The 15,872-nt window shown below is 35.6% G+C and overlaps 1 protein-coding gene across 5 annotated transcripts in view; it reads right to left on the bottom strand.

Annotated features, from left to right (window-relative positions):
- Positions 1 to 15,872, bottom strand: part of Jmjd1c (jumonji domain containing 1C) — a 184,539-nt gene that overhangs the window by 44,386 nt on the left and 124,281 nt on the right. The window lies entirely within an intron of this gene.

Raw genomic sequence — 15,872 nt, 5'->3', positions numbered from 1 at the left:
CAAAATTTAAAAGATTTTTGTGTGTGATTCAAAACAATATACAAATCAAACACTATCAGGTTATCCAAGGATAAGGGCAAAGAATATCCAGTATTTTATTGACTACATTTATATGTTATCTCTCTCTCCACACACACATAAATGCTTTATTCATTATCCTCACTTGAATGTCATCAAGTTAAGTTCTACACAATTCATCTATAGTTTTACTGCTAGAACTGTTTTTTTCAAGCCAGTTAAATTTACATTACCAAAGCCGTGCACTGGTGGCAAACACCTGTAATACAGGAGCTACATAGGAAGACTCAGGCTTAGGAGATCAAAGTTCAGAGCCAGCCTGGGCAGAAAAAGCTGCAAAGCCCCATCACCAATTAACTAGTAAAATGCCAGACAGGGAGTTTTGCTCAAATAGTAGAATGCAAATGTGAGCAAAATAGTTGAGCAAGAGCATAACATAAAGACATGAATTCATTATATTATGTATATGAGCACACACAAACATTAATAGCATTATATTTTATAAGGTGGATCTAGGCACAGAAACAATCTGTAGTCTCTAGCTGAACCCTTTCACACTCTGAACTCTTTCTTATTATACCTCTGGTGCTCTTCCATTTGAGATAAGGTTCAGGAAGCATAGCTTACTGACTGGCAAGAAGAACAAACCAACACTGTCAATTTGCTAAAAGTGGACTAATACATCATGAAAACCTGAACAGAGAAGAGGTAAATCAAGGCAACTTTATCTGGTAAGTAAAAACAAATCTAGCAATCTGGTTAATACAAAAGGTTGTTGAAAAGTATAAAGACTTGTAATAACAATAACAATGCTGGACAAGAAATGTACTCATTGTCTTACTCATATAACTGTAACCCCTCTGTACACCATCTTTACAATAAAATAAAATTAAAAAAAATTGAAAATCCAAAAAAAGTCAAACTTTTAGGGTATACAGTATATCAAAATAAAGATGCCTTTTCTCATCTATCATAGTTTTAAGACACTAAGTTCTGTGTCAAATACTGTAGTAAATATTTTTTTTCTGACAAAAGCCTTTAAAATTAGTATCTACGTCTCTTAGAAAATATACAACAAATGTTTTATTAAAGAAGAAAGAAGTACAAAAGTATCAAACAGGAAGTAAATCTACCCTTTTGAAGAAAACTGCCCATCAACAAATCTTTTTGTTAAACAGCTTTCTAGCAATCCCTTTTCTCTACGTTTCATTTAATAGGGGTTTAGGGATATAGTTCAGTGTTAGGCCTTGGGTTCAACACTAAGCAACAAAACCAAAATGTACTGCACTCTTAGCATTTTTAGGAATAGAAAATATAATCCAAAATTTATTCAATAGACTCTAATCCTCTTGTTGCATTCTAGCCAAGTCCATGAAAAACAGAATACAGAAGATATTTTCTAAGGAATAGTATTGCTAACAGCTATAAATTCTTTTTTTTTTTTTTGGGGGGGGGGTCCGGTTGTGGGGCCTGAACTCTGGGCCTGGGTGCTGTCCCTCAGCTCTTCAGCTCAAGGCTAGCCACTTCCGGCTTTTTTCTTTTTGCTTATGTGGTGCCTCATGCATGCAAGGCAAAAACTCTACCATTGAGCCACCTTCCCAGCCCAAAATTCTTTAAAAATAATCCATCTTAATTTGCATACATACCCATTATATTCATAGGAAATAAGCTCTGTAATAAACTGCAATAGCAGCAATGCCAATATTTTATACACACAGATATAATCAATGAAACTATTGGCTATGTCGAAATTTCACAATTTGTACCTAATCAACTAGTTAAAAAATGAGTTGTTTCCAAGAAAATTAGACAAATTATAAATACATTCCAGGAAATGAACCATTAATTTTCTAATAAAAAAGCATATTAGTAAAAATTGACAATAAAATTCCTTTGTGATAGCACACTTCTGCAACAGTACTAGAGGCCAAAATGGGAACATCCCAAGTTCAGGGCCAAAGTTGTCCCCCACCCCTCACCCCCTCAAAAAAACAACAAAAACCAAACCAAACAACCCAAAAACCAACAAACACTATCAATTTACTAGTATGATTTTATATAAGTTCACATTTCTGTATGTCATTTCTTTCTTCTATAAATAGTCATTGACTTCTGCTATCTTAGTATAGGTTTTACTAAATTTTACTAAAGCAAGTAATAGTTTTTTTGAAAAATCCAATTCCTGACTTGTCTCTGATATAAAAACAGAATTACTGTTCATCAAAGCCCACTAATTATCTTTACCAACTGCCTAGTTTATGACAAATATGACCATGATGAACTTTTTCTCTTCCCATTCTCTATTTTAAAAAAATTCTTTTCTTTTTTTTTTGGTTGGTCGTGGGGCTTGAACTCTGGGCTTGGGCGCTGTCCCCGCGCTCTTCAGCTCAAGGTGAGTGCTCTACCACTTGAGCCACAGCGCCACTTCCGGGTTTCTAGTGGTTTATTGGAGATAAGAGTCTCATGGACTTTCCTGACCAGGCTGGCTTTCAACTGTGATCCTCTGATCTCAGCCTCCTGGATAGCTAGGATTACAGGTGGCATGAGCCACCAGTGCCTAGCTTCACATGCTCTTTTTTAAAAAGCTCAAAAAAATGAGCAAGATCATGAAAAAGAGGCAAAGATGGTTTCTATGTACTTACATGAACAGTTCTGTGAAGCTGCTAAAAAATCACATATTTATGAAGATGAATTAAAAATTTGAAATTAAAACTTAGCTATGGAAGATAGGGAACCAACCCAGATGCCCCTCAGTAGAAGAATGGATCAAGCAAATGTGGTATATATACACAATGGAATTCTATGCCTCCATTAGAAAGAATGACATTGCCCCATTTGTTAGGAAATGGAAAGACTTGTAAAAAATTATATTAAGTGAAGTAAGCCAGGCCCAAAGAAACATAGATCCCATGGTTTCCCTTATTTGCAATAACTAGTATATGTCTCAGACAAGCAGAAATGGTCAGATAAGTTGAAGTTAGGGAAATGAACCCTAAGATATGTATTCAAATGTTTTTTTTCTTTCATGTGATTGTTTCTAACACATTTATAAGATTATTTCTTTGTTGCTTTATATGTCCCTCCCCCACGGTATAACCCCTGTTTTCACTATATTTGATGTTGTTATAATTTGTGGAGGGGAAGGGAAAAAACAAATCGTTTAGGGATACAGTAGACCCATTGCAACAATGAGACATACAAGTAGTTACCTCGAAAACGAACTTTACAACTTTGGGGGGGAAGGGTTGTGAGGGAGGGGGGATGGGATGGGAAGGGGAAACAAAGGAGGAGGCTACAATGCTTGATAAGAAATGTACTCATTATCTTGCCCATGTAATTTTAACCCCTCTGTACAGTATTTTCACACACAAAAAAACCAGCTATGAATACTCACTTTCTAGCTATGAATACTCAGGCATTTTCTTTTACAAAACATGCAAGGATTTCTGCTATGCCTTGAACTTGTATAAGAGTAAACACAATTTGTACAGTTCTTAAGAAAATTTAGATAGGAATTTTAGGTAGCTACCTGTAACATAAAATTGTTTAAGTACCTGAAAGCAAGTTACTCTGATAGGGAAGGAACTCCCTTTCTCCACAAATATATTCTGTTCAATTAGTCAATAGGAAGGTTTCATTTAACAACATTTGCCTTGTTAGGAACTACTGTAAAAAAAGAAAAATTGAAAAGGAGGCTTACTCTTCAGTAAATGATGCTAGCAAAATTGGTTAAACACCTGTAGAAAACTAAAGCTAGATCCTTATATATCACCCTGCACCAGATCAACTCCGAATGGATTAAAGACCTCGGAGTCAAAACAGACACCCTGAAAACATTGTACAGGAAGGAATAGGAGAAACCCTAGGTCTCCTTGGCACAGGCTGAAATTTTCTTAATGAAGACTCAGAAACACAACAAATCAAAGAAAGGTTGGACAAATGGGATTGCATTAAATTGCAGAAAGTCCATGGACTGGGTGAAGATCTTCACACTAGCCATACAACAGACAAGAGTCTCATATCTAAAATAAACTTAGAACTCAAAAAATTAAATCCCCCCCCAAACAAATCCTCAAATCAACAACTGCTCCGTTAATAAGTGAGCTAAAGACTTCAATGAAGAGAAAGTAAGAATGGCCAAGAGACACATGAAGAACTGCTCAACTTCTGTGGCCATAAAAGAAATGCAAATCAAAACAACATTGAGATTCCAACTCATCTCAGTTAGAAGGCTATAATCGAGAAACCTAATAATCAGATGCTGGAGGGGATGTGGCCAAAAGGGAACCCTACCGCACTGTTGGCAGGACTATAAAATTGTTCAACCACTCTGGAAAGCAGTATGAAGGTTCCTCAAAAGACTAAACAGTGCTCCCCTGTGACCCAGCAATCCCAATTCTGGGCACTTACCCAAATGATCACAAACAAGGCCATACTAAAGCTACCAGCACAACTGTGTTTATTGAAGCACTATTCACGATAGCTAAGATATAGAACAACCCAGATGCCCCTCAGTAGATTAATGAATCAAGAAAATGTGGGTGTATGCACGCATGTGTGTGCATCTGTGCGTGTGTAGGAATTCTATGCTTTCATCAGAAAGAATGACATTGCCCCATTTGTAAGGAAATGGAAAGACTTGGAAAAAAATTATATTAAGTGAAGTAAGCCAGACCCAAAGAAACATAGGTCCCATGCTTTCCCTTATTTGCAATTATTAGGATATGTCTAGGATAAATCTTAGCAGATGAACAGAATAGCTCAATAGCTATGTACATATGACCACATAAGACAACGCTAAGTAAAATGAACTCCAAGACATGGAAAGAAGAGGCTTTTCTTTGTCGTTGTTGCTTTTAATGTACTATGTGATTTTTTTTTTTTGGTATGTTCTTCCTCCTATGGTATATCCCCTATTATCACTGTATTTGATTTTGGTACCCTGGTATTATATATATGTTTATTTGAATCAGAGAAGAGAAGGGGAACAGAATGGTGAGACAAAGGACAAGGGGCAATCAATGCAAGAGTGACATACACATGACAATATGTAAGAAATGATCTGTACAATTTGGTGGGGATGTTAGGGAGGGAAAGTAGGAGAAAAATGAGATGAGGGAAGGGGTAACAAGTTTGACAAGAAATATACTTATTACCTTACTTGTGTAAGTGTAACCCCTCTATACATCACCTTGGCAATTAAAAAAAAAGGAAGAAACATTAAAAAAGAAAAGAAAAGGAGGCTGGGACTATAGGTCAATTGTAGAATATTTGTAGAATATTTGTTCAACATCCCTGGATTTAAGCTCCAGTACCACAAAACATGGGGTAGGGAAAAACATAAGAAAATGTAAACAAAGTTTAAAGCAGTATCATAAAATTTTGAACTATTCATTTTTCATTAGCTTGTTGCTCCTCCTTTTGCAAAGATGTTTGCTCTATTTTAAAATGAGTTTCACAAATTTAATGCAGTGACATCAGATAGGTAACATGATTATTTAGTGGGCAAACACTGGGCTAAATTTGACACATTATGACTAGAAATCTAACTAGGAAATCTAAAAGTTCTGATATTTGTATCTCGTTCTGTGATTCCAGAGGTATCTTGTCTATCTTTGCTTTCCAAGGAATGAATAATAGATTGTTCACTAGCACTGGCCTTCAAAATCTCTTATGATATGTACAAGGTTTAAGATAAGGACTAAACAAGTCAAAAGCAAAGAATTGAAGTACATTAGATGAAAGCTTTCCCTCTGCATAAACCTAACTAGTTATATAAATTTCCCTAAGAAAAAAAGAATATAGGGGCTAGGAAGGTGGCTCAGTGGTAGAGTGCTTGCCTTGCATGCATGAGGCCCAGGGTTCAATTCCTTAGCACCACATAAGCAAAAAGAAAAAAGCCATAAGTGGCACTGTGGCTCAAGTGGTAGAGCGCTAGCCTTGAGCTGAAGAGCTGAGGGATAGTGCCCAGACCCAGAGTTCAGGCCCCACAACCGGACCCAAAAAAAAAAAAAAAAAAAAAGAATATAGGCAGAGTACAATAGCTCATTACTGTAACGGGGAGGCAGACATCAGAAAGATCATGGCCAGTGGCCAGACCAGGCAAAAAGTTACAAGCTGGTGACAGTAGCACATACTTGTAACCTCTGTAGTTAGGATTTCAGTCCAAGGACTTCTGTGGAAAAAACACAAGATCTTAATTAAAAAGTAACTAAAGCAAAACTGGCTGGGAGTGTAAGTAGAACTGCCTAATAAAGCAGGAAGCTAGGTTCAAATGCCAATACTGACAAAGGAGGGAAGGAGGAAGCGAAGTTTTACTGATATGTGTCTTAATCACGATCCATTCATTTCCAAATGCAGTTTTTCCTATGTAAATATGTGTATAAAACATGTTGCAGATAGAGGTTAAGATTAAAATCATGTTAAACATGTTCTATGCAAGAGTCAATAGGGAAGATTTGATCAAAGAACATTATATGCATATGTGGAAAAATATAATGAACTCCCCTTTATACAATAAACATTAATAAGAAAAGAGTTTGTGCTTAAAACATTTTATCAAGGTATTAACAGAATTTTAAATTATTCCCTACTTCCTAATAAGTTCAAAGGAAAAATATCCAAAAATTCAGGTATGCTAAACTAGATTTAATAACAGCAATATTATTAAAATGTTCAAAAATATGTGGAACAGTGTGTGTGTGCATGCATGTATGTGTGTGTGCATACACATGTGCGCATTAGTGTGGGGCTTGAACTCAGGGTCTGAGTGCTGTCTAAGCATTTTTTGCTCAGAGTTAGTGCTCTGCCACTTGAGCCACAGCTCCAAGTATAGTTTTTTTTTTTTTTTTTTTTTGGTGGTTAATTGGAGATAAGAGTCTCAGGGACTTTTCCTCCTGGGTTGACTTCAAGCCCTGATCCTCAGATCTCAGCCTCTTGAGTAGCTAGAATTCCAGGCTGAGATACCAACACCCAGCTTAGAATACATTTTAAAGATGATTACCACTACAGTGATATATCTTACTAAAACATGAGACTGACTTCCTTCCCTCCTTCCCCCTCAAGTTCTCTCGCTCTTTCTTTCAATCATTCATTCATTTTTTTTTTTTTGGTGTTACCAGGGCTCCATGCACTTGCTAGGCAAATACTCTATCACATGAACAATGAGACTATAAAAAACCAAGTCTTTGTTACTATACTCCCTTGTTTACCTACAGCAAAAAAAGAATTAAGAAATCTGTTATACCAGTGGTTAGTTTCTAAACAGGTTCTGAGCTGAACAGCACAGTATTTTTTTTTTTTTTTAAGATTTGCTCTGAAGTACCCACTGATGTTTACAAAAGCACATGGATCAACACTATCACAAAACTTGAGCATTTTCTTCTTTCTGCATTCAATTTCTGACTGAGATTGGCAATGTACACTTTTCAACTGCTACTAGTGTATGGCTCAGTAATGGAATTGTTTCCTTTAGTAAAATAAAATCTCTTGCCCTCTGTGTGACACCTAATGAGTCTCTTACATTACAGTATATTAATTCCATGTAATTACATTTTATACGAGTTGTCATAAAAGCAACTATTTGTATTTTATTCATCAAGTTGTGTGTCAGAACATGTTTTACTACACCAGTTTTGTCAGTCATAAATTTAAATACACGGTTACTATAACTACAACAACTGTTTGTCCTTAGATGCTAGGGAGTTGCTGGCCAACATTTACAAACATGACGGTTAAATATACATATGTCAAAATTTTCATTAACTATTATGGCACCAAATCTTTTAGGACTTGCAAAATGTTCCATGTTACTAATAAAGATTTGTTGGAACTGAAAAAGGCATACTCATCTATACCATTTACTGTTTAAATACAAGAACTACTGAAAGCTTCCCTGTATTCTGACAAGTTAGAAAACATGTAGACCATACAATTCCTGTTATAATTCTTCAGTTATAATACAAAACCATGAAACAGTAATATAAATACTACACAAATAAAATGAAAATAAATGAGCATGACTATGTTCTAATAAATGGAGGCAGGGCAGCAGTAACAAGGTTTTAACTCAGGGCTACATACTCTACCATTTGATCCACAAACCTACTAATAATTTCTAAGTCTTAACATTATATGAAATTTTGATTTTCACAGAACATCTAACTATTGACATATTTTGATTTTTTTTTGGCAACCATTCAAAACATGTAAAACAGGAGTCCGGATGAACTTGGCCTACAACTGAGCACAATTAAATAATTAGTAAACAGACTATTTGGGGGTGGGGGGCTGGAATGGGAGGGTTGGGGAGGTTGTCAGTCATGGGTCTTGAATTCAGAGGCTACCACTGTTCCTGAGGCTTTTTCTCTCAAGACTAGCACTCTAGAGCCACAGTACCACTACTGGTTTTCTAGTGGTTAACTGGGGATAAGTGTCTCAGTTTCCTATCCAGTCTGGCTTTGAACCAAGATCGTATCTCAGCCTCCTGAGTAGCTAGGATTAAGCATGAGCCACTGGAGCTTGGCTAAGCTGATTTAAAAAAAAAAAAAAAGGACTGTTAATGATTAATGCAATGTTATCAACTACAAGTTATATTTCACAGATGAAGTACACACACTCATCCACCTAGAAAAAGTTTAATGTAAAGTCTTTCCATTACCAAATAAAGAGAAAATCATTTTCAAGTACTATTTCTCTCCCTATTTGAGTTTCTATATACCCCCAGGCTAGCATGGAACTCTCAATCCTCCTGCCTCAACTTCAGATTGCTAGAATTCAGACATGCACCAAAACACTTTTCAATTTCATGAGCAAATGGGCAATTTCCTTGGATATAGTTCTGTTGTGTAGTTAATTTAAGAAAAATTATTTCCTTTGTAAGTTAAAATTTACTCTAAGCCAGGAAAATTACACACAGAGGATGGTATTCTCTATATATCTCTAGATGATTACATGCAGAGAAAAAATCAGATATGATAAAGATATTCTTTGAACATTTACGCTTTATACATTTTTTATTAAAGATCTGAGATTACATATATGAGAAAGAATAAGTCATTTGCAGGGAAATGATGAACCTAGTAAAATTTATGTTAAGTGAAGTAATTCAAGCTCAGAGAGAAATAATGCATGTTTTTTCATTATATGGAAGTTAGATCTAAAATACACACATGATAATATACCATACGGTTATATACATAGACACACAAATTAACTAAAAAAACTGCAAACATAGGAGGAGTCTAACGCCTCTGAACAACTAAAGAAATGTTTAACAAAATGAATACCAGAAAGTTGACACATAGGGTGGGAAGTAGAAGGGTGTCAGTGAGAGAGGCACACAAATGAATAAAGGGTGAGCAAATGCAGTCATTATATTTAATGTACATTACATAAAAAAAACAGAACCATGTAAAACTAGAAGGTAGAGATGGGATGGGGTGAAGAATGATGGGGAGAAGGCTGGAATGGGTTACGCTGACCAAGAGGCATTGCACGAATAACTTCTGGAACTGAAACCTTTTCATACAACTAGTTAACTTTTTAAAATATTTTTTTAAAACCTTGAGACTAATCTTTATGTACACACATATAAAATTTTTTTAAATGACAAATTTATAGGTGGGAAGTAGCTTAGTAGTGGAATATTTTCCTAAAAGCAAGAGACCAGTACTAGGTACTGACTTATTTTGGTAATCTCAAAAGTCTAAATACAAAGTATGATGTAAAACAAAGCTCTAGCATTCATATTTAAAAGAAAATACTTAAAAGCTAGACATGGGGCACATAGCTATAGTCTCAGCTTCTTAGGAGTTTGAAACTAGCCTAGGAGTTTGAAACTAGCCGAAACAATATGGCTGAGTGCTTAGCAAGCACCAGACATTCAGTTCAAACCCCACTACTGCCACAAATTAAAAATGATAATTATTATAAAGACTCAGGCTAGGCACTAGTGGCTCAAACATATAATCTTATTGCTACTCAGGAAGCTGAGATCTGAGGATGGAAGTTAAAAGCCAGCCCAGGCAAGAAGTCCACAAGACTCTTATCTCAATAACCACCAAAAATGCCCAGTGGAGCTGTGGTTTCAGTGGTAGAGCAACAACCTTGAGGAAAAAAATACAACCAAGAGCAGGGTCTAGGTCCTGGGTACAAGTCTTAGTTCCCAAATACATATACATACATACATACCCTTAATATTTTAGTTTAAATCTACAATTCTTTTACTATTCATATAATCAAGGAAATAATGTGAAAGATACTTAACTCATCTAAATCATTTTAATAGGAATGATTAATACAGTTGTCAATAAAATTGTAATTTTATTTGATGGAAATAGTTTTAGAAGAATGCTATTCTAATAATCTGAATAACGTTTTCAAGGTGACATTATTAAGGTGAATATTCTGTTAAAAAAAAAGATTATCAATACAAGGAGAAAACACGAACACTTCAATGCTTTTTTTCCTTTTTTTGAGGGGGGGGGAGTGTTGGTCTTGGATCACTTTCACTTCCAGATTTGTTTTGCTTAAGGTTGGAATTCTACTACTAGAGCGTACTTTTGGATTTTTTCTGGTTAATTGGAGATTAAGAGACACACAGACTTTCCATCCCTGGCTGGCTTCAAACTGACATCCTCAGAACTCAGCCTCCTAAGTAGTTTGAATTACTGATACTCAACTCACTTTTGCATTCTGCTGGCTAATTGGAAACAAAAGTCTTGGATTTGTCTGATCAAGCTGGGTCCCAACACATAAACTCTATTCATAGCCTCTTGAGTAGGTAGTTCTCTAGGTATGAGCCACTGGCATTAGGTAGTTGAATCTTTTCTATTTCTTAAATATGTTTTTTATTTCCTGCATGACAAGTAAATCTATTTAGAAACAAGAACAACAAAAAAAGACAGGCTTTAACTGTACACTTGATTAGAACAATTTTGACAGTTTATAATTCGAAATATTGTTTTAAACCTAGAAAATAATATGCTTATAACCATATTCACAAAATATTTGAAACCAAAGAGGAGAGTGTGTCTTAAAAACAAGTATAATGTCCTGAATGACCATGGAGAAAAATAAAAATATATTTATCTTTCACTTCCTAGTTTTTTCATAAAATTTTTTTGGTGGTACTAGGGATTGAACCCAGAGCAAGCAAATGCTTTCCCGCTGAATTATAATGTCATCCAGTTTTAAGTATCATCTATTATCTCAGGATCATCATTTAGTATGAATTTAATAACCTAACGAAGCGTAAAGTATTCTTAAAACTCCAAAACATTAGAAGACCTTAACGCTAAGTGAACCCCAAAATAAACACAATGAACAAATACAAAGAAGGAAACAAAAATACAGAGCTTTAAAATATCAGTATTTAAGCTAGTGGTAAAAGGAACCACTCAACCCTGGTTTTTAATTGTTTTTGATGAGTAACTCTTCATTTTTATTACTACTTAATTTTCTGATTAAGAGGAAATAGCCAGCCAATTCACGAACAGTTGACTTCAAAGGCAATTAAAACTTTTTTGACTGGTTGAAATCAAGCCTTAAGTTTGTAGTGACTTAATAGAGGTACAAAGTCAATGCTATCGTTGTAAGCATATAAAACAAGGAAATTTAGGCTGGGAAGGTGGCTCAGTGGTAGAGTGCTTTTGCCTTGCATGCATGAGGACCTGGGTTAGTTAGATTCCTCAGCACCACATAAGCAGAAAAAGCTGGAAGTGGCACTGTGGTGCAAGTGGTAGAGTGCTAGCCTTGAGCTGAAGAGCTTACGGTCAGCACCCAGGCCCAGGGTTCAGGCCCCATGACCCCTATCCCCCCCCCAAAAAAGAACATTTAATTATCTTTTATTTAAGGACTATTTTTACGCTGTTAATTCTAATGTTCTTTTCATCAGTCTTATCAAAGCATTCCTTTGGAGTTATCCTTATTAAAATTTATCTTTCTACATTTTTTACTTGCCTCATTTTAGGGCTCCTAGTTTCAGAAAAGCAGCTTGTAAAGCACACAAAAGTTAACTTTATTTAGATGTTTAGAACATGCCTTTATGTATAAAAATAAAGTAGAAAAAAGACATTAGTGATAATTAATTTCAGATAGTAAGTATAGCTAATTCTGAACATGGATCTCAACTATTGATTACCAAGAAAAAAAAAAAAAAAACTCCATAATCCTAAGGGAAAAAAACCCTCTACTTTGAAGTTTATGAAAGCCCTAAGTATTTCAGGAACCTCTCCTTGGCATTTCCAGTTAGTGCTACTTGTCATTATTTCTTTGAAGCAAAATCTGATAATATAAAGCATTGGTGCTGGGCACTGGTGGCTCATGCTTGTAATCCTAGCTACTCAGGAGGCTGATATCTGAGGATCTCAGTTCAAAGCCAGCCTGGGCAGGAAAGGCTGTGAGATTCTTATCTCCAATAAACCACTAGAAAACTGGAAGTGCCGCCCAAGTGGTAGAGTGCTGGCCTTGAGCTGAAGGAGAGCGCCCGGGCCCAGAGTTCAAGCCCCATGACCAACAACACACATGCACGCACGCACGCACGCACGCACGCACGCACGCACACACACACACATTGCTATTATACACATAACACATTAACACGCACACACTCATTATAAAATAAACTTAGAAGTTCACTTTGTACTTTCTTTCACTGCTCAAATACTGGCAGACCACAATTCTTACTAACTTCATTTAAGTGAAAAAGGGCCAAACTACAGTGTTCTCTATTTCCAGTGAAAGTTTTATAATATTATTGTCCTTATTAGCTAAGTTGATATTCTGGTTTGGAAAAGAGATTTCAATCTGAAGGCTTTCATTAAAATGTATCAACGTAACAGTCTGTTTAATAAAACTGCACGAAATTCCAGTTTTAGTTAATATATTGTTGAATGGAACTGTATTAACTGAAAGAACACTATTGTTTTCAAACTCTACACAGAATATTAATAACTTGTATTATTTACTAAATTTCTCATTTTAAAAGTAATGTCTGCCCAGGTGCTGGTGGCTCACTTCTGTAATTGTAACTACTTGGGAGGTTGAGCTCTACCAGAAAAGGAAGTAGAGCTGTGGCTCAAGTGTAAAGTATTCACATGGTGTTAACACCAGGGACATTGCCTAGGCCCTGAGAGTTCAAGCCCCAGGACAGGTGTGCATACACATACACACACAAGTCTAAATAATAGTACTGAAAAAATTTAAATTAAAAAATAGAAGCAAATTAAGTTTCATATTGAGCAGAATAAAAGGATTAAGTTTTGCATCAAAATAAAATTAGGGTTGGGAAAATGTGGTACAGCAACCTTCCTAGAAAGTGTAGCCAAGTTCAAACCCATTAAGTAATAATAGTAATAATTTAAAAAATATACAGCGAGCAAAACAAATGATAAAAATAGAAATATGTTAATATAAATCCATCATAGGACAGAACTTTTGTCTAGGAATTAAAATAGTTCCACAAAGGGATCTACCCTGGCTACTCTACATACTTTTTAAAAATACTATCTTAGTTCTAAAGATCATAAAACATTCCTGTCTTTTATTATGAATCTATTAAACTAGAAAGATTAGCACATTTAAAAGACTCAAGATCAAAGCTTTGTTTGCAGAGTTCTTTTGTGGATATGGTATTAGTATACAATAAAAACTATGCTAAACATTTTACCATAATGATAGATGTTCATTCTCAAAATAACCTTGAGGCAGGTATTATCTATATTTTACATATGCGAGAATGAGTCACAGAGAAGATTAGAAGACTTGCCCAGAGACACAAATTTTAAGATTTGAACAAGGGTAGTCTAACTTGAATATCAAACTTTTAATTGCCATAATATGCCTAGCTAGTACCCCTTGCCATCACTGTCGTCTATTTGAGAGGGAAAGGGGAGAATTTGGGGATGGAATCCAGGGCCTCACAAGATAAGCATTAATTTTACTACTGAACTATACCAACAGCTGGTTGATAAAAAACTTTCTGGGGGAAAAATTTTTTAATCAACCAGAAAACACAGACATTTGAGAAACTACTAACTTACAAAAAAAAAAATGTCTGATCAAAATGAAGTATATTTTATCCCCAATACTGGGTGGGGATGAGGAGCAGGGGAACAGAGGTCAACAAAAATTAAACAATTCAGTCACTTCCTAATTATTCAAAGGTTGCTTATTTGAGGTATCCTGGGCCAAATATCCCATCACTGATTCCCCTCCCCTACTCCATGAAACGGGTCTGCTATGAAGTCTAAACTAAGCTGACCTAAACCTTGCTATACAGTCCAGGCTGGAATCCAACTCAAGATCTCATCTTGTATGCAGGCTGGATTACAGAATTACAAAACTAAATGTGGATTTAACTCCTAAAAAGTTCCATATCCATATTGCTGCCACTGCAGAGAGAAAGGGGCATCTAATACTTGGTTAGGTTTTGCAATTTAACTTAACTCATAGAAAAGATAACAACTCTTATTTGCCACTGCAAATTGCACTGCAAAGTGAAAATTGAAAATTCTGGGATTGTTAGCATTACAATTATGACTGAAAAAGCCATCTCGTAAATGGTATATGTTTTGTAAGACAAATTTACATTCTATAGCCTTTAAAGTAGCTACAGCATGATAAATGCAGTGGCTCAAGGAATCTAAGCTTGAGGTCAACTTGGGTATAAATGTTCACTGGGACTCCATCTCAACTAATGGATAACTGTGTCTGTTACAGCAACAATGGGATGTTCAAGAAAGGGGATTATAGTCCGGGTGAATTTGGGCATAAAGCAAGATCATACCTTGAAAATAAACAATGCCAGTGGTACTCACCAGACACTATGTTGAAATTGAACTATGCATCTTGTGGGTGGAGATGATAGGGAAGAAATGGGGAGAGTGAGGGAAGGGCTGACTTTAACCACAAAGAAATATAATCATTACATGACGTAACTATAACCCCTCTGTACATCACCTTTATACTAAAAAAGTAAAACATAAAAATAAAGAAACAATGCAAAATTAAAGTCAGGGGGAGTGATTCAAGTAGTAGAGCATCTGCCTAATTAGCCCTAGAGTTCAATAGTTGGTATCACTAAATAAATAAAATGAATCTAGGAAACTGAATTTAGGAAACAACTGTAAACACTACCAGTAACCAACATCCCATTCCCTCTGTCATTCTCATTCAATCCTAATTTTATTATTCAGTCCATTTTACAGATGAGGAAACAAAGATTATGTAATTTTCTCCAAATTACCACAGCAGTCTGTGACAACAGACACAGCAAGGGTCTGTTGTTAAGGCTCTTTCTTTCTGGTTATCTTTCAACCATCCATATATCAAACTCTTGAAAGTTCTCTGCTTGGTGCTGGGAAGGTGGCTCAGTGGTAGAGCGCTTGCCTTGCATGCATGAGGCCCTGGGTTCGATTCCTCAGCACCACATAAGCAAACAGAAAAAAGCTGGAAGTGGCACTGTGGCTCAAGTGGCAGAGCGCTAGCCTTGAGCTGAAGAGCTGAGAGACAGCGCCCAGGCCCAGAGTTCAGGCCCCATTACCGGACCAAAAAAAAAAAAAAAAAAAAAAATTAAAAGAAAGTTCTCTGCTTGATGTTCAATAATTTATTCACTGTATCAGTAAAATGACTACACAAAGTGAGAAAAAGATTTACCAAATTATTTAACAAAATTCTTCAAGAATTTTGAAACAGATATAATACACAAGTTCTATTAAATTAAATAATAACAAATAAGGGTTCTATTTACCTCATCCATTATTTAGGTTAAATTAAAAGAGCAACAGAAAAGGCTAATCTAAATTATCTGCACATGTAAAATACCATGATGAAACCCTTTGTACAATATACAC

Source organism: Dipodomys merriami, unplaced genomic scaffold (assembly GCF_024711535.1).
Source record: "Dipodomys merriami isolate MVZ:Mamm:240054 unplaced genomic scaffold, mDipMer1.0.p SCAF_14, whole genome shotgun sequence".
Taxonomy (NCBI): domain Eukaryota; kingdom Metazoa; phylum Chordata; class Mammalia; order Rodentia; family Heteromyidae; genus Dipodomys; species Dipodomys merriami.
The sequence above is the reverse complement of the archived record's forward strand: the minus strand, read 5'-3'. Positions and strand labels throughout refer to the sequence as shown.